Source organism: Saccopteryx bilineata, chromosome 5 (genome assembly GCF_036850765.1).
Source record: "Saccopteryx bilineata isolate mSacBil1 chromosome 5, mSacBil1_pri_phased_curated, whole genome shotgun sequence".
Taxonomy (NCBI): Eukaryota; Metazoa; Chordata; class Mammalia; order Chiroptera; family Emballonuridae; genus Saccopteryx; species Saccopteryx bilineata.
This window is the reverse complement of record NC_089494.1, coordinates 211,984,633-212,010,960: the sequence shown is the minus strand read 5'-3', so window position 1 is coordinate 212,010,960 and position 26,328 is coordinate 211,984,633. Positions and strand designations below refer to the sequence as shown.

General features: G+C 42.6%; 1 protein-coding gene across 5 annotated transcripts in view; it reads left to right on the top strand.

The window, feature by feature from the left end:
• SLC4A4 (solute carrier family 4 member 4) overlaps positions 1-26,328 on the top strand; it is a 432,895-nt gene that overhangs the window by 16,312 nt on the left and 390,255 nt on the right. Inside the window, exon 1 of one of the 5 annotated variants that reach the window (XM_066280766.1) lies at positions 17,521-17,652. The exons of the other annotated variants lie outside the window; for them this stretch is intronic. The gene's annotated coding sequence lies outside the window, so the exon portion shown is untranslated. Of the gene's footprint in view, positions 1-17,520; positions 17,653-26,328 lie in introns of those variants that run through there. 5 annotated transcript variants of the gene reach the window in all.

Sequence of the window (26,328 nt, the reverse complement as noted above, 5' to 3'; positions counted from 1 at the left end):
CCGCACAAAATTGTTCGGTGGGCCGCGAGTTTGATACCCCTGGGCTAAAGCGTCGACCTGGAATGCTGAGGTCACCAGTTTGAAATCCCAGGTTTGCTTAGTCAAAGCACATATGAGAAGCAACTACTAAGAGTTTATGCTTCCCACTCTTCTTGCCCCCACCCCTTCTCTCTCTCCCTAAAAAAAGAAAAGAAAATCTTGTTTTGGTCTAGGTGTTGCATACTCCTTTAGAATGCAGTGTTGAACTGTACAGGCAACAAATTGGTGGGATTATATCTTAAATGTATTTATTCCCTGAATGTTTTATTAACTGGCTAATGTTGTTACTATTGGCTGCTTAATAAATCCCTCCAACATTTAGTAGCTTACAATAATAGCAACTTTATTATGCTCATGGATTCTGTGGGTCAGGACAAGCAAGATAACTTGTCTCTTCTCCACAGTGTCTAGGATCTCAGCTGAGAAGATTTGAGGGCTAGGATGATCTGATGGCTGGATCTGAAATCATCTGAAGGCCCCTTCAGTCACTGTATGGTGTCTGTGTTGGGAAGACCCAGAGAGTAGAACTGCCAATGAGTCTTTCTATAGGTGGCTTCTCCACATGGCCACTCCAGGTGGCTTGGCTCAGAGCCAAGCATGGCATCCTTAGGACAACTGGATTTAGTACAAGGTAGCTCAAGGCTCCAAGCGTGACTGTTCCAGCAAACAAAGTGATAGCTGTATCATTTTTTATGACCCACGCTTGGATGCCACACTGTCTCACTTGCACTGTGTTCTACTGGCTAAAGCAGTCTTAAGCCCGTTCAGATGCAAGGGGAGGAGCATTAGACTCTGTCTTTATAGGGGAGTTGAAAGGTCACATTGGAGATGAGAAAATGTAGGTATTCAGTGTAATGTTTAACATTTTTGTGCTGTTGCTTGTTTATTAGAACTTACTGTGTTCAAATGGTGTTCTGTGTCTTCTTCCCAAATCAAAACAGTGATTTTTTTTGTTTTCAAACTTGGTCCTCGGCAAGTATCTCCATGTTAGAAAATGTCGCTATTTCCCAGCCAAAACTTAGAAGTCATTCTTGATTTTTTTTCCTTTTAACTCATACATCTAATATTATATACTCAGTTCTATCACCTAAAATGTCTCTCAAATTTACTTTTCTCCATCTTCAGTGCATTCCCCTTAATGTAAGCCATCAGTTCCTCTTTAATCCATGCTCCATTTAGTTGTAAGAACGAACACCCCAAAGCATAATTTGATTATGTGGCACCCTTGTTTATAATTCTTCAGTAGCTTTGGTCGCTGTTAGAATATGATCTTAATTTTTCCCTGGACCTCAAAACCCTGCAAGATCTGTTCCTGCCGCCTTCTCCAAATCTCATCTCCTACCCCTCTTTTCTTTGCTCATTGTCTGACACCTTCACCAATTTCTTGTTTCGCAACCCCCAAGAGTCTTTGAACCTGCAGTTTTCATATAGAGAGCTTTCTGCAAAGTTGTCTGCTTGGCAGGCTCATTCAAAGTCGGCTCCTACTTCTTCAAGCCTTCCCTAACCATCCAGTACAAAGTATTCCATCTCATTAGTCTCTTTGATTATCATACTAGTTTCTATAACTCATTATTCTATATATTTGCTTAATTATTGCTTCTCTTTCCAACTGGAATTTAAGCTCCCTGAAGATAATTGCTTTGTCTGTCTTGCTCACCCCTGTTTTTTCAGTATTTTGCTGGATCTTGTTCACAATAGGCATTCCGTAAATATTTTTTGAATGAATAAATAAAAGGTTGTTTAAAACAAGGAGAAAACGGTATGTTTAATTGTAGTTTATCATAAAAACTTATACATATATCCAAATTCTACTCAAGCCCATGACCGAAGAGAAAAGAGACTTTTACATTAATAGCCAAAGAGAAGTAAAAACTTACAAGTGCTTTTTAAGTTCAATCTGACCTTCCAGGGAGGCTCTTACTATATTCAAAGTTGTAATTGTCTCTAATTCAACCTAAGTTTCATTTATTCATTCTTTCATTTATTCATTCAGTTTTTGGTGAGAGCCTACTATAGGTATGGGACTGTACTAGAGGAAACAAAGACTGTAATAGACATAGGATACATTTCCTAGTTTCATAGAGCCAGCAATTTTGTGGGCAAAATGAGGAACATATACCAGAAACTTCATACTGTGAGATGGTTTAAATCAGTGGTCCCCAACCTTTTTTGGGCCATGGACCAGTTTAATGTCAGAAAATATTTTCACGGACCGGCCTTTAGGGTGGGACGGATAAATGTACCACGTGACCGAGACAAGCGTCAAGAGTGAGTCTTAGATGAATGTAACAGAGGGAATCTGGTCATTTTTAAAAAATAAAACATCGTTCAGACTTAAATATAAACAAAACAGAAGTAATATGTTATTTATTCTTTCTCTGTGGACCGGTACCAAATGGCCCTCGGACTGGTACCGGTCCGCGGCCCGGGGGTTAGGGACCACTGGTTTAAATGACATGTAAGTGGCGGAACCTACGTGCTCTCAGTCTGGAGGAGAAAGAGGTCTTTTGTGCCAAACTAGTAAGAGAAGATAATATGGATTTGATAGCATTTGAATTGGATGTTTAAAAATAAACAAAACATTTAATAGTTGGACATGGAATTGAAGAAAAGAAAGGTATTCCTGTAAAATACAATAAATGGCATGAGCAGGTAACCAGGACAAGAAAATGCATGTTTAGGAAATGGTGAGAAGTCCTGGTTGTGTGGAGTTTCAAGCCATTATAGGATCAATAGCAAATACAGCCAATTGAAACTAGGTCATAGAAGGCCACTCCAAGCTAAATAACTTGGACTTCATTCAATAGTTGATGAGGAACATTGAAAATGTTTTCTTTTATTTATTTTTGTATATTTTTAGGGAGGGCTGGTGCTTCATCAAACAGGGCTTTAGTTAAATTAACCCACTTTGTGTGCAGTATAGACGGAGAATGGGGGTTTAGGGAGGAAGGAGTGTGGAGATGAGGGGCCCAGACTTTATCCCTCAAGAACCAAGTCATGTCAACTTTCTCCACGATTGTCCTAGAGGCAGGTTGAGAAAGTATGGTATAGTGAAAAGAGCAGGGGCTTAGGCCTGTTTTTAGAACCCTGACTCCATCACATGGGTACTTTTATGACCTGAGGTGGATCATTTGACATTTCTAAGCCTCTGTTTCCTTAATTGTAAAATACGTATAATTTTCATCCTACTGTTCAGGTTTCCATGAGGATTAGGAAGTACTTGACAAATGGTGGCTGTTATTAATTATTGAATGCAGCATTGAATTTATTTGCTTAAAATCTTTTAGCATTATGCTAGACTACTTCCATTTGCCTTGATTGGTGGTCTATGCTAAAGCAGGATCATAAAAGCAGTTTGTTAGGACAGTACCACCACACCTATCATGTAATGTTTTCTTCTGCATTCTCTGAAAAATCACCTCCATCTACTTGATTACTCTGCTCTTATTCCAAATAGTACTGCAGCATCAGCAGAAGCTTTTGAATAGTTGTTCCTCTAAATGGAATGTCCCTTACTCTTGCCAGGATAAACAAAGTGTTAAATAAGTACTCAATACTTATTGCATTTTATTTTAATCAAAGAAGCAATGATAGAATTTGAGGGCTCCTGGCTGGAGCAGAGACAGAGCAGTCTAGCACTCTTTATTCTGCTTTGTTCCATTTGCCTATTATTCTTTGTCCCTTATTAGGGTATATTTTGATAATTTCCTTGGAGTAGGATGCCAGGCTATTTGTTCTAACACATCACTAAACCTATGAAGAAATATGAGTACCTAGAAGTAACTTGGGGTTACTTTACTTGGATCCAATTTACCAAAGTACTCAAATGGAAACTCGAGAGGAAAGGAAATTTACCTTCCAATAACTTGAAGATTTCTTCCTTCTTTCTGTCTCTGACTTACCATTACATATATCACAGATGTAAACTAAGACTCAGTGGCTCCAGCAAAGCCAGTGACAGAACTAGGGTGTCTGAGGCCTTTCCTAGTTATTGGATGCTACTCAGTGCTGTGTTTGCTCACTGCCCACCTGGCTCTGTTCACATCAGTGTCACAGGACAAAGCTCTTCAAAAGGATATTATCTTTTTTTTTTTAACCTGGGCAAATACAAACACAGTACAAAATGTTTTAAATAACATTTTGTGGACATCTTGCTGTACCTTTGATTATAGCTGTTTGGTTTTCAAAAATAAAAATCTGTTGCTTTTTTTCATTATAAAAGTAATGTAGTTTTGCCTGACCTGTGCTGGTGCAGCAGATAAAGCGTTGACCTGGAATGCTGAAGTCACTGATTTGAATCGCTGGGCTTGCCTGGTCAAGGCACACACAGAAGGCAACTACTATGAATAGATGCTTCCTGCTTCTCCCCCCTCTTTCTCACTCTCTCTCTCTCCACTCTCCAAATATTAATAAAAAATTTTTTAATTGAATAAAATAAAAAGGTAACGGTTTTGGCCCTGGCTGGTTGGCTCAGTGGTAGAGAGTTGGCCTGGCGTGCAGGAGTCCCAGGTTCGATTCCCAGCCATGGCACACAGGAGAAGCGCCCATCTGCTTCTCCGCCCCTCCTCCTCTCCTTCCTCTCTATCTCTCTCTTCCCCTCCCACAGCCAAGGCTACTTTGGAGCAAAGTTGGCCCAGGTGCTGAGGATGGCTCCATGGCCTCTGCCTCAGGTGCTAGAATGACTGTGGTTGCAACAAAGCAATGCCTCAGATGGGCAGAGCATCGCCCCCTGGTGGGCATGCCGGGTGGATCCCGGTCGGGCGCATGCGGGAGTCTGTCTGACTGCCCTCCCCCCATTTCCAGCTTCAGAAAAATACAAAAAAAGAAAACAATAAAAAAGGTAACAGTTTCATTGTAAAAAAAGAAAGAAAAAAAGAAAGTTATACAGTAAGGGTAAATAAATTAAATGACAATGAGAAAGACTCTCTTTCAGAGAAGATTGCTAATGTTCTAGCATATTTTCTTCTTTGCATAATTTAAAGTTGTGTTCACAGTTGATTGATCACATTGTATTTTTTAAAAATAGTGTGGTCGGCCTGGCGTGGGGGACCCGGGTTTGATTCCCGGCCAGAGCACATTGGAGAAGCACCCATTTGCTTCTCCACGCCCACCCCCTCCTTCTTCTCTGTATCTCTCTTCCCCTCCCACAGCGAGGCTCCATTGGAGCAAAGATGGCCCGGGCGCTGGGGATGGCTCCTTGGCCTCTGCCCCAGGCGCTAGAGTGGCTCTGGTCGCAGCAGAGCGACGCCCTGGAGGGGCAGAGCATCGCCCCCTGGTGGGCAGAGCGTCGTCCTGGTGGGTGTGCGGGGTGGATCCAGGTCGGCGCATGCAGGAGTCTGTCTGACAGTCTCTCCCCGCTTCCAGCTTCAGAAAAATACAAAAAAAAAAAAAAATAGTGTGGTCAGCCTGACTGAGGGTGGTGTAGTGGATAGAGTTTCAAACTGGGATACTAAGGTCCCAGGGTCAAACTTTTGAGGTTGCTTGCTTGAGCAAGGAGTCACTTACCCTGCTGGAGCCCCTGGTCAAGGCACATATGAGAAAGCAATCAATAAACTAAGATGCCACAACTACGAATTGATGCTTCTCATCTCCCTTTATGCTTCTTTCTCTCCTCTCTCTCTCTCTCTCTAAAAAGAAATAATAAAAAAATTAAAATTAAAGTAGTGTGGTCATTGAGGCTAATTTTGAGTGAGGACAATCTCTTTTGGCATAAACACAAGTTTTAAGCCATGTGGCTAGGAAAAGGGAGAAATCTAAATTAAATGCCATCTTTCTAAATCTATTTGGTAGCTGTTGTGCTACTATCTCACTCAGCACAATTCCAGAATCACCTTTTCTGAAAATTTCTATGGGATAGCCATCCATAGACAGCTCCTGCTATCTGGCAGTGAGGATACTCTTTCCTTTCTGTCTCTCTCTTCCCCTCCCGCAGCCGAGGCTCCATTGGAGCAAAGTTGGCCCGGGCGCTGAGGATGGCTCCATGGCCTCTGCCTCAGGCGCTAGAGTGGCTCTGATTGCAACAGAGCAAGGCCCCAGATGGGCAGAGCATCGCCCCCTGGTGGGCATGCCGGGTGGATCCCAGTCGGGCGCATGCAAGAGTCTGTCTGACTGCCTCCCCGTTTCCAACTACAGAAAATACAAAAAAAAAAATAGATTTTTATTGTATTTTCTTTTACCTTCAATCACATGTGTGCTTTCTATCCACACTCATCCCTATAAGGCATACAATAGATAGACAACATATTTGTGTTTGAAGACCATTAATAACTTCCCAGGAGTAGGTAACACTATGGTATTTGCTTGCACTGTTCCTCCTTGAATTTTTTATTTTTCATATTAAAATAAGTGGGGAAAAAAAATTTTTTTTTGATGTTCTGGTATTGTTATTGTTGTTTTGGTATTTAGGCCCTGGGCCTCACAATCTTCATCCCTAAGTTAAATTTTGAAACTTTTGACCTGTGGTGGTGCAGTGGATAAAGTGTCGACCTGGAAATGCTGAGGTTGCCGGTTCGAAACCTTGGGCTTGCCTGGTTAAGGCACATATGGGAGTTGATGCTTCCAGCTCCTCCCCCCTTCTCTCTCTCTGTCTCTCCTCTCTCTCCCTCTCTGTCTCTCTCTCCTCTTTAAAAATGAATAAATAAATAAAAATTTTTAAAAAAATTTTTGAAACTTTTTATCTCTGTTTACCAAAAACTAACAGTTCATCCAGAGTTACACAAATACTGGTAATAAAGTTCCTTCAGCAATTCTTACTTGCTTAAACTTAAAGAGGGGGAGGGGTGGAGAAACAGATGGGCGCTTCTCCTGTGTGCCCTGGCTGGGAATCGAACCGGGACTCCTGCACGCCAGGCCTACGCTCTACCACTGAGCCAACCGGCCAGGGCCTTAAAAATCTAATTTTAAATAGCCATGATAAAACAGCCATGTTAAGAAAGATAAAGAAGCCCTGGCCAGATACCTTGGTTGGTTAGAGCGTCGACCAGATGATACGCAGTGGTTTCAGGTTTGGTCCCCGGTCGGGGAACATACAGAACAGGTTGATGTTTTTGTATTTCTCTCTCTCCATTCCTCTCTCTCTAAAAAATAAATAAAATTAAAAATAATAAAATAAAATAAAACCAAAGCATAGTGTCTTTAACTTCCAAAAATTCTAGTTTCGGAGAGCTGAGCTCTCAGAAGTATACACACTTGTTGATAGAGTATATGTACTCTGTCAAGTTCGGTTGAAATGGGAAGAGTAGATGGAATTCAGGTGTTGTGTTGTGTGGATTTCCCCCAAAATTCCTCAGACTCTCCTGGACTAGGTGTTTAAGTTTATAGAGAAAGATCAACCCTCAGTGCCAAACTTCCTTCAATTTTGAGGAAATCTGAACCGGTTGACATGTATGGAAATGTATGGAGTTCTGGTATTCATACTGCTTCTTCTGATAGTGGGAGAGACAACACCACTAACAGTAGGGTTTTATGAGTATTAATTGAGTTAATTTATGTTAAGTAATTAGAGCAGTCCTGGAACATGGTAATGATGATGCGTGTGTTGGCTATTATTGTAGTTGTTGTTAGTGGGGTTCTCAGTATCCTCACTGCCAGATAGCAGGAGCTGTCTATGGATGGCTATCCCATAGAAATTTTCAGAAAAGGTGATTCTGGAATTGTGCTGAGTGAGATAGTAGCACAACAGCTACCAAATAGATTTAGAAAGATGGCATTTAATTTAGATTTCTCCCTTTTCCTAGCCACATGGCTTAAAACTTGTGTTTATGCCAAAAGAGATTGTCCTCACTCAAAATTAGCCTCAATGACCACACTACTTTAATTTTAATTTTTTTATTATTTCTTTTTAGAGAGAGAGAGAGAGAGGAGAGAGAGAAGCATAAAGGGAGATGAGAAGCATCAATTCGTAGTTGTGGCATCTTAGTTTATTGATTGCTTTCTCATATGTGCCTTGACCAGGGGCTCCAGCAGGGTAAGTGACTCCTTGCTCAAGCAAGCAACCTCAAAGTTTTGACCCTGGGACCTTAGTATCCCAGTTTGAAACTCTATCCACTACACCACCCTCAGTCAGGCTGACCACACTATTTTTTTTTTTTTTTGTATTTTTCTGAAGCTGGAAGCGGGGAGAGACTGTCAGACAGACTCCTGCATGCGCCGACCTGGATCCACCCCGCACACGCACCAGGACGACGCTCTGCCCACCAGGGGGCGATGCTCTGCCCCTCCAGGGCGTCGCTCTGCTGCGACCAGAGCCACTCTAGCGCCTGGGGCAGAGGCCAAGGAGCCATCCCCAGCGCCCGGGCCATCTTTGCTCCAATGGAGCCTCGCTGTGGGAGGGGAAGAGAGATACAGAGAAGAAGGAGGGGGTGGGCGTGGAGAAGCAAATGGGTGCTTCTCCAATGTGCTCTGGCCGGGAATCAAACCCGGGTCCCCCACGCCAGGCCGACCACACTATTTTTAAAAAATACAATGTGATCAATCAACTGTGAACACAACTTTAAATTATGCAAAGAAGAAAATATGCTAGAACATTAGCAATCTTCTCTGAAAGAGAGTCTTTCTCATTGTCATTTAATTTATTTACCCTTACTGTATAACTTTCTTTTTTTCTTTCTTTTTTTACAATGAAACTGTTACCTTTTTTATTGTTTTCTTTTTTTGTATTTTTCTGAAGCTGGAAATGGGGGGGGGGCAGTCAGACAGACTCCCGCATGCGCCCGACCGGGATCCACCCGGCATGCCCACCAGGGGGCGATGCTCTGCCCATCTGAGGCATTGCTCTGTTGCAACCACAGTCATTCTAGCACCTGAGGCAGAGGCCATGGAGCCATCCTCAGCACCTGGGCCAACTTTGCTCCAAAGTAGCCTTGGCTGTGGGAGGGGAAGAGAGAGATAGAGAGGAAGGAGAGGAGGAGGGGCGGAGAAGCAGATGGGCGCTTCTCCTGTGTGCCATGGCTGGGAATCGAACCTGGGACTCCTGCACGCCAGGCCAACTCTCTACCACTGAGCCAACCAGCCAGGGCCAAAACCGTTACCTTTTTATTTTATTCAATTAAAAAATTTTTTATTAATATTTGGAGAGTGGAGAGAGAGAGAGTGAGAAAGAGGGGGGAGAAGCAGGAAGCATCTATTCATAGTAGTTGCCTTCTGTGTGTGCCTTGACCAGGCAAGCCCAGCGATTCAAATCAGTGACTTCAGCATTCCAGGTCAACGCTTTATCTGCTGCACCAGCACAGGTCAGGCAAAACTACATTACTTTTATAATGAAAAAAAGCAACAGATTTTTATTTTTGAAAACCAAACAGCTATAATCAAAGGTACAGCAAGATGTCCACAAAATGTTATTTAAAACATTTTGTACTGTGTTTGTATTTGCCCAGGTTAAAAAAAAAAAGATAATATCCTTTTGAAGAGCTTTGTCCTGTGACACTGATGTGAACAGAGCCAGGTGGGCAGTGAGCAAACACAGCACTGAGTAGCATCCAATAACTAGGAAAGGCCTCAGACACCCTAGTTCTGTCACTGGCTTTGCTGGAGCCACTGAGTCTTAGTTTGTAAAGGTATGATTCTCACTGTTCATCAGAAGGGTTTCTGTTCATTGTAAATGACCATAATATTATTCATATGAAAAATAGCTCCAGGCATAGAGCTATTGTGTATTTTTATTTTATTTATAGAAATTCAAATTTGACTCAAAAAATAAGCAATCTATCTACACAGCTCAAAGTTAAAAGAAAAAAGGATACAGTGAAAAGTCTTCCTCCCTCTGCCTACCCTGCTGTTACCTAGTTTCCCTTCCCAGAGGCAAATATTGCTTTTAGTTGCCCATATATCCTTCTACAGATGTTTTTTGCACATGCAAATAAATACAGATGTAATTTAAAAGTGATTGTTTAAGAAGAATGATGTCTTTGCCCTGGCGGGTTAGCTCAGTCAGTTAAGAGTGTCATTTAGAAACAACAAACTTTTAGGTTTGATCCTGGTCAGGGCACACATGGGAAAAAGCCAATGAGTGCACACCACTGAGTGAAGCTGTGAATGAATGCTTTCCTTCCCCCTCTCCTCTCTCTTTCTCCATCCCTCTCTCTGTCTCTCTGAAAAAAAAAAATCAAGCCCTGGCTAAATAGCTTGGTTGGCCTAACCAGGCGGTGGCGCAGTGGATAGAGCATTGGACTGGGATGCAGAGGACCCAGGCTCGAAACCCTGAGATGAGCCCAGCTTGAGCATGGGCTCATCTGATTTGAGCAAGACTCACCAGCTTGAGCCCAAGGTCACTGGCTTGAGCAAGGGGTCACTCTGTCTGCTGTGGCCCTTGGTCAAGGCACATATGAGAAAGCAATCAATCAACAACTAAGGTGCTGCAACAAAGAATTGATGCTTCTCATCTCTCTTCCTTCTTGTCTGTCTGTCCCTCTCTGTCTGTCTCTGTCTCTGTCACAAAAAAAAAAAGAAAAAGAAAAAAAAAATAGCTTGGTTGGTTGGAGCGTTGTCCCGGACCATGGAGGTTGCCAGCTCGATTCCCTGATCAGGGCACAACAGGAACAGCTAGATGTTTCTTTTTAATTTTTTTTTTAATACAGGAACAGAGATAGAGTCAGAGAGAGGGATAGATAGGGACAGGCAGACAGGAACGGAGAGAGATGAGAAGCATCAATTATCAGTTTTTCTTTGCGACACCTTAGTTGTTCATTGATTGCTTTCTCATATGTGCCTTGACCATGGGCGTTCAGCAGACCGAGTAACCCCTTGCTCAAGCCAGCGACTTTGGGTTCAAACTGGTGAGCTTTTGCTCAAGCCAGATGAGCCCACACTCAAACTGGTGACCTTGGGGTCTCGAACCTAGGTCCTCCGCATTCCAGTCCGATGCTCTATCCACTGCGCCACCACCTGGTCAGGCTAGATGCTTCTGTCTCTCTCCCTGCCCCTGCCTCTCTCTAAATAAATAAATAAATAAATAAATAAATAAATAAATAAATAAGCAAACAATTAAAATAAAGTTGTCTTAAGGAATTTGTGATACTGAATTTGTCTTAACAGAAATATATTCTGGTTGAGTAACACTTTTTTTCTTAATGTTCCAAAAAACAGTGGACACGATCCATCATTCTATTAGCAATTATTGCGTTCCTACTATGTGTAAGGCTCTGTGTCAGCTGCTGTCTGTCCTGTCAGCTTGCCTTTAAAATGCTTCCCATTTGTGCACCTTATCATTCAGATCTGTGTGCTCAGACATGACCAGGTTGGACCTACTGGAATGGAGCTCACTTTCTTGCCGTGTTTTATTTCTTCAGAGCTTCAGTGATCTGTCATTTCTCACCAGATTTCTTTTGAGAGTGGAAGGGAATGCTGATATCATTCCCCAGGGAGAACTGGGATAAACTGGAACTGTAAACTGGGCTGGCTGGCCACCCTGTTCCTAGCATTTACTGCTTCATACCAATTTGCATTCCAAGGAAAGGAACATTACTCTGTCCATTTATTTGTTTACTTGCAAGCTCCATGAAGCAGAAACTTTGCTTGTTTTGTGAACCCATCACCTAGAAGAGTCCTTGACATGCAGCATGTAGGTTCTTAACACGTATTTGCAGACTGAATGAACGACCGCATCATGCCTCAGGTTCTGGGTGGAACTGAGCATCCTTTGGTTAGCATTGAGAAACTGAAAAGCCATAAAAGGCACATTTGCTCAGAATGTTTCCTCCCTCAAGATAGAAGCCAACTTTTTATATTAAGAATTTCCATCCCGTAGCATTTCCTGTAAAAAAAAAAATCAGGCTGGCAGATATGTGGTTGAAGTGTCAACTGTTCTGTCACTTGGAAGAAGATCAAGGTGCTGTGGTTCCCAGGATAGTCCTGGTCTGGGGAGCAGACCAGTGTGACGAGAATGGTCGTAGCCTAGTACCATTCGGTGGTTGGTTAATCTGTAGGAAGCCTTTCTCCACGCAATGGAACAGCTGTGTCCATGTGACGCAGGCCACAGGAGACAAGGAAGAGCAACTTGAGAGCAGCCTGCCAGCTGGACGTAATCATCCCCCGCAGAGGCAGAGAGACCAGCGGGATACAAAGGAACAAGCACCTTTCTGTGTCTGGTCTAGACACACAAACATGCGCACACACTGATTAGCAGAGTCCAAGGGCCATGGGAGTCAGTTCTGGCAGAGGAGGCTGATGCAATTCTCCATCTTACCTAAAACCAGACCAATCTTTTTAATCAGAGTGCGTAGGTTTTAGGGCTTAGGAGCTCAATTTAATTTTTCCTTTTCCTTTGCAAACAGAGAGGCCTGTGTCCTGTATTATGTTGATCTATGGGAGAATTCCTGTAGGAGGAAGAGGCTGAAACTCCGACCTAGGGTTGTTAAACAGAGCATTCATAATAAATGTGCCAATACCATGTCCGAAAGATTTGCATGTTTCTCTATCACAAGCATATTGTTCGCATTTTATTAGAGAAAAATATTCTGGTATGTTATCAGAATTATTATTATCATTATTATTGCAATGATCTTAAGCCCCTTGATTTTATTGCAGGAACTAAGAACCAGAAAGGCGGAATAACTTGCCTTCCTTGATATGAATAGAGATAGGATCCTGTTTTTAGAACCTCCTCTAACTTTTGACTTTAGATGTGTGTTTAAAAATCGGAAAAATAAAATAAAATAAAAAAAACAGTTGGATGTGCTTGAGAACTGAGTAGTTCAAGCTGTGAAGCAATTTATGGCATATGTTTAACCAAACAAAATTATTTCCCCTAGCTCATGCCATGCTGACAGCTTGCAAAAACTGTGCTCACCTTTCTTCTCTCTTCATAAAAAGGGGCTACAATTATTTTTAAACCTGGGATTTGAAGGGAGGAATATAGAGTATAAGTCTAGGTTGGCTGGATTTATTCAGGAATTTGTCAGACTGAATCTGAACATTCTGGAGTGTAAGAGAAACACAAAGGAGGTCTTTAAGTTGATCTTTTTCTGTCTCTCCTTATCTATTTCTATCTTCAGTTGCATCCCAGGCTAGTCCTAAGATGAGTCCTAGTCATCTCTTTCCTTACTCTTACATCATGTAGTGGATGACTAAATTGATTACAGAGAGGCAACTTTAATGATCCTTCTTTTGCAAGATTGTTTAATAACAAAACAACTATAAGTGAAAACAAATACTAGTACAAAGGAAATCTCTATTCTATAGAGAGAAATGTTTGTTAAATTTCCACCAATGAGACACATATTTAAAAAGAAGCTGATATTGAGAAACATTTCTGATCATTCTTTGAAGTTTGGAGTAACGGGATATAACGTATATACTACCCCCTTTTTGTTTAGGTCTCCAAATGAGATGTGAATGAATGTTATAACTTCATATAACTGCAAGATAAACATTCAATGATATATTTCACTTTTTTTTTTTTTTTTACAGAGACAGAGAAAGAGTCATAGAGAGGATAAACAGGGACAGACAGGCAAGAACGGAGAGATGAGAAGCATCAATCATTAGTTTTTCGTTGCGCGTTGCAACATCTTAGTTGTTCATTGATTGCTTTCTCATATGTGCGTTGACCGCGGCCCTTCAGCAGACCGAGTAACCCCTTGCTTGAGCCAGCAACCTTGGGTCCAAGCTGGTGAGCTTTGCTCAAACCAGATGAGCCTGCGCTCAAGCTGGCGACCTTGGGGTCTCAAACCTGGGTCTTCCACATCCCAGTCCGATGCTCTATCCACTGCGCCACCGCCTGGGCAGACTCACTTTTTCTTTTTTGATAAAATAGAATAATAGAAAAAAACTCATATAATAATTATATTTATGGGTTCTGCTGTTGAACAAAATGCTTTATAGGTAATTTCTAGGGACAAATCATTATTTTATGTAATGAAGAAACTTAAATACTGAGGTCACTTTTTTTTTTTGTATCTTTCTGAAGTTAGAAGTAGGGAGGCAGTCAGACAGACTCCCGCATGCACCCAACTGGGATCTACCAGGCATGCCCACCAAGGGGCGATGCTCTGCCCATCTGGGGCATTCCTCCGTTGTGGCTGGAGCCAGGAGCTATTCTAGCACCTGAGGCGGAGGCCAAGGGTCTGTCCTCAGCGCCCAGGCCAACTTTGCTCCAATGGAGCCTTGGCTGCAGGAGGGGAAGAGAGATATAGAGAGAAAGGAGAGGGGGAAGGGTGGAGAAGCAGATGGGCGCTTCTCCTGTGTGCCCTGACTGGGAACCAAACCCGGGACTTCCACATGCTGGACCAACACTGTACCACTGATCCAACCTGGCAGGGCCAAATACTGAGGTCTTTAAGTACAAAACTACAGAGGACTTTATATAGTGGTGTGACTATATAATTTCACACAAAAATTGAGAAACTCTCCATGTCAATAATCCTATATACAGGTCAGATGCTATCCGACTTATTTTGCAAAATCAATACAGTGCCTATTTGTAGCATTATTTTATTACGTACAACCTTCTCGTTTTAGAATTAAAGAGTGCTATGTTTATGCAAGACCAGGAATGATTGGATTGCCTTTTCAAAAGCTCTCATTTTTATTCTTGTTGGAGACAGTTTTCACTACCTGCTGCCACTAGATGGTGCTTGTCATTGAACAAAAGTTCTTCCTCCCATCTTTCTGTTTTCTTTAGGTGCCTATTAGGACCTTGGATGAGATGAAAGAAACTTGATTGATATGCTAAGTAGTGGGTGGGTATTCTAGAAGGTCATTTAGCACAGAGAGTATTGATTGAAAAATAAATAAATCATTATCAGTAAATATTACTTATACTGTTTTTCTAATTCCATTAATTTTTTTCTGTTCATTCATCTTGTCACCAAGCTGTGTGAACCCCAAGACAAAAGAACAAATAAATCTTCCTTTGGGCTCCTGAGAATCGAGGGACATAACTCAGATTTTAGAATCGGTGAAAAAAAAAGGTGTCAGGATTTATTGTCCTCACCAGGAATGGCATTAGTAAAGGTGACCACATGCAGAGTTAACAAGAAAAGTTAATCAATGACCTTTCAAAGGAAAAACACATGCATCTCAATTACTGGACAATAATCAATAGAAAAGAAAATGGAACATGCTCTTTTAATTGTGGGATAGCAAACATCAAATAATGAGAATGATAATAGTGGTTGTTGGCTCTTTGCCAAAGACAGTGATTTTTCTCATTAATTTAAGGCACACACAAAACTTCACCCCATTAGTGCTCTAATTCCCTTCTTACCTCCCACCCTGTACACCAACCTTATACCACTTTCAGGGTAAAATTTTACCAGTATTGATAGTGAAATGCCTCCAGGGGTTACCTATTTATTTTGTGTGAAGGACAGTTTGACATATTTTTCAAGAGAATACTGGAAAGCATACATTTCTTGGACTTTTCTTTTCCCAAACATTCTCCAATGCTGACCATTCATGGCTGGTTCATGATTATAATGAGAAATTGCTAGCTATGTTGAAATACATAATCCACTGTGTGGAAAAACTGCTGAACAGCAGTAGCAAGTTCTTAATACAAAAGTGGCTTCCCTTTGCCTGTGAGCTTACTTTGGGGTTGCTGATTCTTGCAAACTGCGTGCTCAGGGACCGAAAGTTAATTTAACATTAGTCTAAAGACAAAATATAACTATGTAGGCAAAAGCTTTAAAGTTACATTTATTTTTAAAATTAATTTTTTTTAAATTTTATTTGATTTTAGAGAGAGAAGGGAGAGACAAAGAGAGAAACATCGATTTGTTGTTCCATTTATTTATGCATTCATTGGCTTTACAGCTACATTTAAAAAATCTGTTTTGAATTTTTCATGTCCCTGCAATGAGTCATGTAAAATGTGTGAACATACGTGTTAGCCAGATGTAACTACAAACATGGAATTAATACATTTAAATCTCAGACATCAGGCAGCTTCGGATGGTTCCCAGTGCCTTCTGAGTGTTAACCAAGGATTTTAAACATGCCAGCATTTAAAAAAGATACAAGCTTACACCTGCTTCTCAAGCACTACTGAGGTGCGATAATGGATCTCTTCCAGTTTTACAAACGGGGAAGAAAAGCCTCTCTCTCCTAATTATTTTCCACTAGTTTCTTTTTTTTAATTCTTGGAGGTCTTACTAGTTATAGCTTAGTACCGACTAAAGATTTGGAACCAGGAGTAGTCAGTATGTGAAATTATTTCTCTTGAGCTTTATGTGTTTTGGTGGATATCTATCTATCTATCTATCTATCTATCTATCTATCTATCTATCTACCTATCTATCTATAATATGTACCAATAAGAAATGCATCATATGCCATGAGGTTCACATTCATTAAATGGCTACTTTCTAGCAGTACTCAGAACATAGATGGTGCCTGTGTTGACTGTTCATGTGGTTTAATGGTTTACTTAACTGATGGTAATGGGGCTGGGTCATTGCTATTTTATTAGTATTATTTGCTTGGCAAAGAGTACTTAAACCTCCTTGATTAGCCTTAGGAAAATAACAAATGTAAATAAGCACTATATTCGCTCAAGAGACTCCCTCGGGTGGCTAAAGATGGTTCCCAAACTGCTCAAAGAAGACAGAAGCCATCAGTGACATAAACGAAGGACAAGGTTGAGAACCGTGTTCCTTCCAGACATCGTCCACTAAAGGTGAACGATGACTTAATACCGTGTGCTGGCAGCCCTCTACCTAAGTTTTGTCAAGTAGCTTCAAGAGTGATTTGAGGCTGGGAACCGGGAGCAACTTCAGTTCTGCAGGAGAGCGTAAGCTCTGCCCAGCGGGGGACTCTGATGACCAGGACAGAACACCGGACCCAGCAGCGCGCTCCGTGCGGGAGAGAGAAGGGGCCGAGGGCGGCGAGGGCGGCCGCCGGGACCTGGGTCCCGGGCAGCGGGCACGGCGCGCGGAGCCCGAGCCCCGGCGGAGGCGGCGCGCCCGAGGCCCCTCCCCGTCGCCGTGGATGCCCGGGCTGCTGACGCCCAGCGGCCGCCCGGGCGGCGGGCGCGAGGGCAGGGCAGGGGGCCGGCCGAGGCCACTCGCGGCTTTAAATATGGATCGCGGGCTCGCGCTCGCGGCACAGCCTCGGCCCCGGCCGCCCGCTCCGGCTCCCCGCGCCCGGCTGGCCCCCGAGCGGCGCCCGGCCGCGCGCCCCAGCCGCAGGCTTAGTTCCCGGCAGGAGCCGCCGCGAGCCCCGTAGAGAGGCCGGCGCCGCGGACGGCGAAGTAGAGCGGCCGCGCTCGCGCTGCCCCCCGCGCCCCACGCGGCCGTGCGGCATCCCCCCCGCGCCGCCGCCCGTCCCGTCCCCGCGGGCTGTCCAGGTGCCGGTCCCGCCGGCTGCGGAGACGCGTCCGCCCCGGCGCCCTCGCCCGGAGCCCGCGCCCACCCGGGCGGCAAAGTTGTGATACTTGGGGGCGGGTGTCGCTCCCCGCCCGCTCCGCGCCCCGCGCCGACAACTTCCCGCGCCCCGGCCCGCACCGCCCGGGCGCACCCACCCCGCGGACTCCGCGGACCCCGCCTCCAGCCCCGGCGGCGCGCGGGGCAGCGCTTCGGCGGCGGTGGCAGCGAAGGCGGCGGCGGCGGCGGCGGTGGCCGCTGCGGCCCCACACTCCGCCGCCAAACTGGAGGAGCGACGGAAGGCGGACCCCCGCAGGTGAGCGGCGCCCGGGCGGCGGGAGGGGCGGCGGGTCGCGGAGGGCGCGCGCAGGGGCCGCGAGAAGTCACTTTGCGGGCTGGGCATCCCCCGGCTGCGCGCCGGCCAGGTGCGGGGGCTGCGTCCGCGGAAAAGTACTTTTTTTTCGTTCTTAGCGTTTAGAGTAGGAGTTTGGGTGGTCCAGGTTCTCCCCCTTTTGTAAAGCCCCTTCGCAGAGCCCAGCGTTGTGGCCGGGACTGTGGGGCCAGTGCACGCGGCAGGCTGGGTTCGGGCGCAGTGACACGTGTGTCCCGTCCCTGTGAGCCTGGGTGGTCCCAGGGTGGCGGGGCACCTGCTTGAGGGGGAACCATCCCCAAGCCCACTAGCGAGGGTTGCCTCTGAGACGTCGGCTCCCACTTCACTTCCCGCTCCGAGACGGAGCACTCACATCTCTCCCTGGCACGTCGAAGTGTGTGTGTGTGTGTGTGTGTGTGTGTGTGTGTGTGTCACTCACATCTCTCCTTGGCACTTCGAAGTGTGTGTGTGTGTGTGTGTGTGTGTGTGTGTATGTGTGTGAGATTCTCTGCTAGTGGCGCACACGCAATGATTTGCAATGGGTTTGCAAGGGGGAGGCAGAGGTTAAACTGGGATTTCTCTTGGCCAGCGACAGCGTAGCTCTTCCTCAGGTCCTGGGCAGCATGTGCGTCTTGGCAAGGACAAGTGATTTCTTTTTTCTTAAGTACATTTTACTCAGCCTTTGCCATTCCGTTAATAAGAGTCACCGAAGGAAGGCAGGAATTGAGAACTACATCATCAAACTGCAGCAAGCACCACAAGGAAAAAGTTATTAAAGAACAAAAGAAAAAAGAATAACCCGAAGTGGACATGAAAGATGAAGGAAGCTGTTCTACTATCATAAAGCATTTCCCCCCCAGCTCCTTGTAAAACTTCTGATTTTTCCACCCCTCATTCCTTCTCAAGGCCTTAGCTACTCAGTGTAATTGCCTGCAGTTAGCTTTTTCCAGTCTTGACATTGAAGAGCAGTTAACTTGAGTTGACCCTCCCTAATTCTTTCCCCATTTCACTTCAGGGCAAGGGAAAGTTACTCCTAAAGGGAAATCATTATTCCTGGGTTGTACTAAACACACATTGTTCTAAATCCTGGAACAATTCCTTCCCTAAGAGACACTGCATTGTACTGTATTTCCCTTTTTCCTTGTATCTGGAACGTGTACCTGAATTAAAGTGTACAAATGCACATTAGGCTTTTTTTAAAAAAATTATGATTTGAATAGATTCTTCAGTGCCCTTGGAACAGTATCTAGTAGCTTCTTGTAGACACTGTAATGTCTCTTGACAAGGTCTCTGGCTCAGAATTCTCCTTGTATCTGTCACATTAGCATTTAAATAATTTCCATGGTTGTTATAGCACTTTGAGGTTATTAGCAGAACATCAGTCCAAGGAAGCATGTCTGCTTATTTTTCTCTAGCTTTAACAATTGAGAAAGAAAAACTTTTACTTTCATTTTAAAATCCAATGTGGTGAGAACTTCTGTTCTCTTTGTATTAAATCTTTAAATTGAACAGTTTCAGCTTGATCCCAGAGTCTCTGGTATGATGACAGGGTGGGTAAGAGTAGGTTTACAGTTGTGAGTGCATGAAACATAGAGCTTATTCTTGTATTATTATTTATTCATTATTGTGTTATTTTCCATATGAACAACTGTCAACTTTGCCCCACCCTGGATATGGACTGAGAGAGGAATGTAGTACTCTTGTAAACTGTTGAAGCAGAGGACATTTATGAGTCGGGTGGGAGGGAGGGATAAGGTGGGATATTTTGATAGTTCCAGCTATGTCTATCTTCAGAAAACCAGGAGCCCCCCAACATTTTGTATGAGAATGTTTTCAAAGTAAGGTTTTTGTATTATTTAATATTGGGTTCATTCTGGAGACTAAGATATATAAGGCACCCCAGCCAGTGAGGTTGCCAGTATGTACTCTTAGTAAGGATCTATCTCTTTTAGTTCATTTTGCCACCATAAAACCACTCTACATGTTTGAATGTTAGTGTTATTATTTCAGTCTTTTAAATGATTAGATACATTTACAACAATGTGTGAAAAGAATACAAGGACTCATATTTAGAGAAAAAATGTGATAGATATCAGATAACCTTTGGGACAATGTCCAGCAGGCTCTGCTGGTAATTTCATTTTTTATTGAGCTTTGGCAAGCACTATTTTCAGGTTTTGATCTCTTGTTCTGATAATAAGAGAGATCTGGCCATAGCTTGCATCTTAAAGAAAAACACAAGGAAAGGAAATACATGTTAGCTGGTGAATCATGTAGATAATCAGGTTTCTTGGCCGCCTCTGAGGGCGCTGCAGGTTAGGACTACTATTGTTAAGGGCGAGAGTCTGGAGAGAATTCATTGCTACTTGAGTGTGGCAATAATACACATCGTCTCCTTGTTTCTTGGGATATCTTTGTGTTTATTTTTAATAACATGAATGCAATCTAAGGCTGCAGTAGATAGATACTCAGACTGGGAGTGGAAAGAACAAAACCGAGAAGAGAAAAATCTAATGGCAACTAGTTTCTAAGTAGTTTCTCCTTGATTGCTAATATGGAAGGAGTCAGGGGACATGGTTTGAAGGGGCAAAGGATGCTGTAAGCAGAACATGTCTCATTTCTTACTGTCGATGCTGTTTCTGAGGCTGACCTGTGATTTATGACATTTATGTATTTTGGGGAAGTCATTTAGCAAATGGATTATTTAGGAACAACCAGGAAATTAAGATTTCATAAAACAAGATATGGCTACTTTTAGGATTTGGGGGGGAGGGTGTATAATGCAGAAATTTTAAGGGAAGGAAGAATAATGTTTTTTTATATATAAGGTGAGGGCTAAGTTGTATTCCAAATACATTTTGCCTTTCTCCCAATATCTAAATATTTGCTATATTTGTGTCACAATATAGAAAATATACTGGTGTCCTTCTAACATGAAGATGCTATTTTATATCCTTTGTAGTAAGCGCTGCTATTTTTTTCAGCAGTGGAGATAAAGTCTCCTAACCTACCGTTTGACTCCGTTTTTTTCTCTGATGTACATTTACGTAGGTGCACAGACACGCAAACACACTACTCATTTGGGGGTGGGCGATTTTATTTTACCTAAAGCTATATTTATGACTGTCATAATGGTTTGTGCCAATGACTTTTATTGGGTTTCTCTAGTCTCAGTAGTGCGATGGCATTTCAAACAAGGCATCGGAAAGACAGCCAGCCATGAATGGTGACAGATTTGTTCACCTGCCATGATAAAGAAGAGAGAAAGCTTTTTAGTATCCATCTTCTTTGGAAAGTTTATAATGTTATTCCCTCGGGATAAGGTCATACTAGCCTTTGGATTATGGTATGTGTTCCAAAAAGATGATGGTAGGAATAGTCCTGGTGAAACATTGTAGGGCTGGAGTTATTTTCCTCTAAGCTGAAACCTCATCTTCTTCCCTGCAAATTAAGTAGATGTGAGGGATTATTATGCTCGTTGAAGAGACGGGGAAACGAAAGCACAGGGAACTTTGTATGCTTTTCTTAAACAAAATGGGAAATTACTATTGGAGGTCGGAATGAACATTTTAGCTTTGAACTAATGATACTTGTAAAACTCATACTTTTTTGGCGGACTTTTAAAATAAAAATTAATAAAAATAAAAAATGAGAAAAGAATATATTATCTTTAAAACTGATACATGTTCTATGTGTGACAATTAGAAAAGTTGTTCATAATGTCTTGCTAAGAAGTTAGCAATTTTTTTTCTTATTTGTAAATATATTCATTGATTGATATTCCCCTTTGTACTATCTGTAGATAAAAAACTTGCGAGATCTGGAATTTTATGTTAGTTAATTTCAGCTTTAATCTGGAGATATAGTACTCCTTGTTAGGGCCCCGTAATCACTTCATCTATTTTGAACTCCTATATTTGGCATATTCTTCAGTAAAAAAGTTTTTGGGCAGGCAGAATAGAGGGTAAAAAATAAGACACACATTAAAAAGGACTCATTTTACTCCATAGGTGATCTTTCAGAATCTGTTTACCTGAATTTGCGTATAGTTTTAACACGATTGATAAGATTTCTAATCCCGTACCAAACATTAAACTGCAAATATAGTGGAAGATAGAAACGGCCTGATATTGGCCGCCACACGGACAACATTGAGAAGGCCCAGAGGACAGCCGGTAGTGAAGGCATGGGAAGACGGAGCGCTATCAGCGGAGGGAGGGTTAGAGCCAGCCTAGCAGTTGGACACCGTTTTCGTGCCCCCTGCGAGCATCGCTTCCTTCACTCCCTCCTTCACACCCTTTTCCTTTCTGTTTTCTCTCCTTCACTCTTCATTATTATTATCATTAGTAGTAGATATTTATTTTATTGATTTTTAGAGAGAGAGACAGAAATATTAATTTGTTGTCCCACGTATTCATGCCATCATTGGTTGGTTCTTGTATGTGCCGTGACTGGCGATCACACCTATGACGTCAACATGTCAGGACGATGTTCTAACCAGCTTAGCTACCCAGCCAGGGCCTCCTCCTCTCTTTCTTGTCTAAGTTTTTATTGAAATATAACATGTATATAGAAGAGTACTGCACGTTACTAAATCATAAGTTGACAGCTTGTGGTGATTTACCTAAGTGAACAACACATCCGTGTACCAGCCCCAAGGCCAAGCCATAGACCATCGTCAGTAACCAGCAGCCCCCTTGCTTTCCTCCTGAAGGTACCTTCTTTCCTGACTTCTGAGACTGTTGGCTACTTTTATTGATGATTGAACTTTTTGCCAACATACATGCTATATGTCCTCATGTCTGACTTCTTTTGCTCATCATGTGTGTGATGTTCTTTTGTGTTCCTCGTGTAGCAACAGTTTGTTCATTCTCATTGCTTTATACAATATGTTTTATGAGTCTGCCACAATTTATCCATTTTGCTGTTGCTGGACATTTGGTTTGTTTCCAGTTTTGTGCTATTATGAATAGTGCTGCTATGAACATTCTTACATATATCTTTTGGTAAATGTGGGAATTTTGGTTGTGTGTTGTGAGTTGAACTGCTGGGCCAGTTTTAGTAGATCGAGTCTTCCTTCAAAAGTGATAGTAGCCTGACCAGGCGGTGGCGCAGTGGATAGAGCGTCAGACTGGGATGCGGAAGGACCCAGGTTCGAAAAAAAAGCTCACCAGCTTGGACCCAAGGTCGCTGGCTCGAGCAAGGGGTTACTCGGTCTGCTGAAGGCCTGTGGTCAAGGCACATATGAGAAAGCAATCAATGAACAACTAAGGTGTCGCAACGAAAAACTGATGATTGATGCTTCTCATCTCTCTCTGTTCCTGTCTGTCTGTCCCTATCTATCCCTCTCTCTGACTCTCTCTCTGTCCCTGTAAAAAAAGAAAATTAAAAAAAAAAAAGTGATACTACTAATTCACTGTCCTACCCGCCCTTATGGGAGTTTCATATACTCCATATCCTTACAAACAGCTTTTTAAAAAGCAGAGCATCTTGCCCGACCAGATGGTGGTGCAGTGGGTAGAGCATTAGCCTGGGATGCAGAGGACTCAGATGTGAAACTTCAAGGTCACCGGCTTGTGCGTGGGCGCATGGGTCTCTGGCTTGAGTGTGGGATCATAGACGTGATCCCAGGGTTGCTGGCTTGAGCCCAAAGGTTGCTAGTTTGAAGCCCAAGGTCTCTGCCTTGAGCCCAAGGTTACTGGCTTGAGCAAGGGGTCACTGGCTCAGCTGTAGCCCCTCAGACAAGGCACATATGAAAAAGCAATCAATGAACAGTTAAGGTGCTGCAACGAAGAAATGATGCTTCTCAACTCTTTCCATTCCTGTCTGTCTGTCCTTATCTGTCCCTCCTCTGTTTCTGTGTCTTTCTGAGGGGGGGGATATATATATAATCGCTCAGTGACCAATGGAGATATGAATTTAGAAGATATGGGTTGGACACAGTTTTCTCACTTGCTAGTTATTTGATTTGGGGAATTAAAAGAAATAATTTATGGGCCCTATCTGGATAGCTAAGTGGGCGAGAGCATCATTGTGATAAGCCAAGCTTGTGGGTTCAGTCCCCTGTCAGGGCACATATAAGAATCAACCAATGAATGTATAAATAAGTGAACAACAAACGGATGTTTTTCTCTCTCTCCCTTCTTCTCTCTCACTCTAAAGTTAATGTTTTACAAAATTAAAAAAAAATCAACCAATGAATGAATGCATAAATAAGTGGAACAACAAATTGATGCTTCTCTTACCCCTCTCTAAAATCAATACATGTAAAAATATTTAAAAGTTATCTATGTCTCTTTTTTTTTTCTTTCTGAAGTTGGAAACAGGGAGGTAGTCAGACAGACTCCTGCATGTGCCCGACCGGGATCCACCCGGCACGCCCACCAAGGGGCGATGCTCTGCCCATCTGGGGTGTCACTCTTTTGCAACCGGAGCCATTCTAGTGCCTGAGGCAGAGGCCATAGAGCCATCCTCAGCGCCTGGGCCAACTTTGCTCCAATGGAGCCTTGGCTGCGGGAGGGGAAGAGAGAGACAGAGAGGAAGGAGAGGGGGAGGGGTGGAGAAGCAGATGGGCGCTTCTCCTGTGTGCCCTGGCCGGGAATCGAACCCAGGACTCCTGCATGCCAGGCCGACGCTCCACCATTGAGCCAACTGGCCAGGACCTCTATTTTTTTTCTATCATTAAAATAATTGTAACTCCTAATTCACAGAGGTGTTACCAGGATGGATGAGATGATATTTATGAAGCTTTGTCGTAAATGTCGTATTAGTTGTTATTGTATTCTACAACAGTCCTTATTCTTGAGTTGAACTGTGCCAGCATTGAAAACAGTATTCCTGACATATCAGTAAATGTTTGTTGGCTGAATGAATAAACACATTTAAACATCTTTCTTGATCTGTTACTCTGAGTGATTCAAACTATGTTTAAAATTTTTCCTCCTGAACTGTTGTTACTTTTTATTGGTAAAGCTGAATTGAGAATTTCTTAAACATCAGCTTGAATTGAAAAATTGAGTCTAAGAGCCAGCAGTTTGAGAACACACATTTCACTCTATAACAGTAAATTATTTCTGCCTCCAATAACACACACAAGACCTGGGGAACCCTTGAGAATGATCACAGTGCTCTTCCCCTCGCGGGTGGTCCCCAAAAGCTTACACACTGAATATACTTAACTTCTATAATTAGAATGCTGGCCAACACAATTCCAGATTTAAAATATTGTAGTGGATTCTCCAGTGTTGATATCTTGGAAACTATTTCGTGAAAATTGAATTTTTCAGGATGAATAACAGCTGAAACTGGAGCTTGGAGAGAGCCTTTCAGCTTCATGTGGATAAGGTGGTTCTCAGATATGTTGATTATAATACCAAAACCAAAATTGCAGCATATGCCTTACAAATGTTTGTGTCGAATTTTTAATGCTTTGAAAGGTTCGATTCTCATTTATTGGTATGACTTTGTGATTCTTGTTTTTCTTCATCTGAAAAGAGGTTTGTGCCATGTATTTATTTTAAAGTTAACTATAATTAATTTTTGTATGATTTTTATTTTGGAGCATTATATGATAAATAGGAGGTATCTATTTTGCAATATCAGGCTTGCAGTAGTGGTAATTTAGATTTTGTGTGGAAATCTAATTGGGTTTTCTTACCCTAAGACTGATTTTATTTCCTTTTTTTCCTTGTAGTTGAGGTTTTTTATTTTATTTATTTTTTAGGACTGGTGGTAGTCTTGGCTGGTTGGCTCTTATTATTTGAATATAACTGTTGAGTGGCACTCAGAGTGCTGAGTATGTAAAATATATATTACTTTGGAGTAATGTAAGTCAATCTACATTTTATGAGGGCATTTACATTTTAGGTAGCATCCTTCCTATGTGCTTGAACCAAATGTGGCTCCTAGGAGTGATTTTGTGGAAAATGGCATCATCTGGGATAGCAGAAAATTTTGTTTTCTTTTATAGACATAATGCTACAGAAAATTGCAAGGGTAAAAACTGAAGGGTAGTTATGGTGGGCCTTGTTAAACTACTGTTTTAAAAATAGTGAATTTCAGAAAACCTCATCTTCTGTTCTGGGTGATTTCATTCCTGTGACAAGTTAAACAGGGTGGTTTTAAAGCAAAAGCATCCAGGCATGGTGGGTTATTGTTGTGTTCAACCCTGAAGCAAGGCTCCTCCCTTTAACGGCCATTCACAACATGAAAATTAAAAAAAAAAAAAATTGGCACTATAGATTGGGAAGGGCAACTTTTTAAAGACTAGGATCATGGCAATGGTAATAGCTAAACTGATATCCCAAGGGAATGGGATGAGCTCTTGCATTTCTTGTGCTCTTCAACATGAAAATCTGTCTGGGGGGCTGGATGGGAATACTCCTAATGTCTTTTATACAAACCAGGCTTTTGCCTCTTCTATCTCAAAATGATCATGAGGGAAGTCCTGAAACTGTTACTTGGTGAACATGCTCTGAGTGAGGACTCCGTGAGATCATCAGTCAGATTGGAATTTGGGATTAGAGTGTCGATGGCCGCCCTCCTGAAACCCTCCCCTTTCGTGTTGCATATTGACTGCAGCTGTGGCAAGACCTCATGGTGGAAATGCTTCAAGAATTCCTT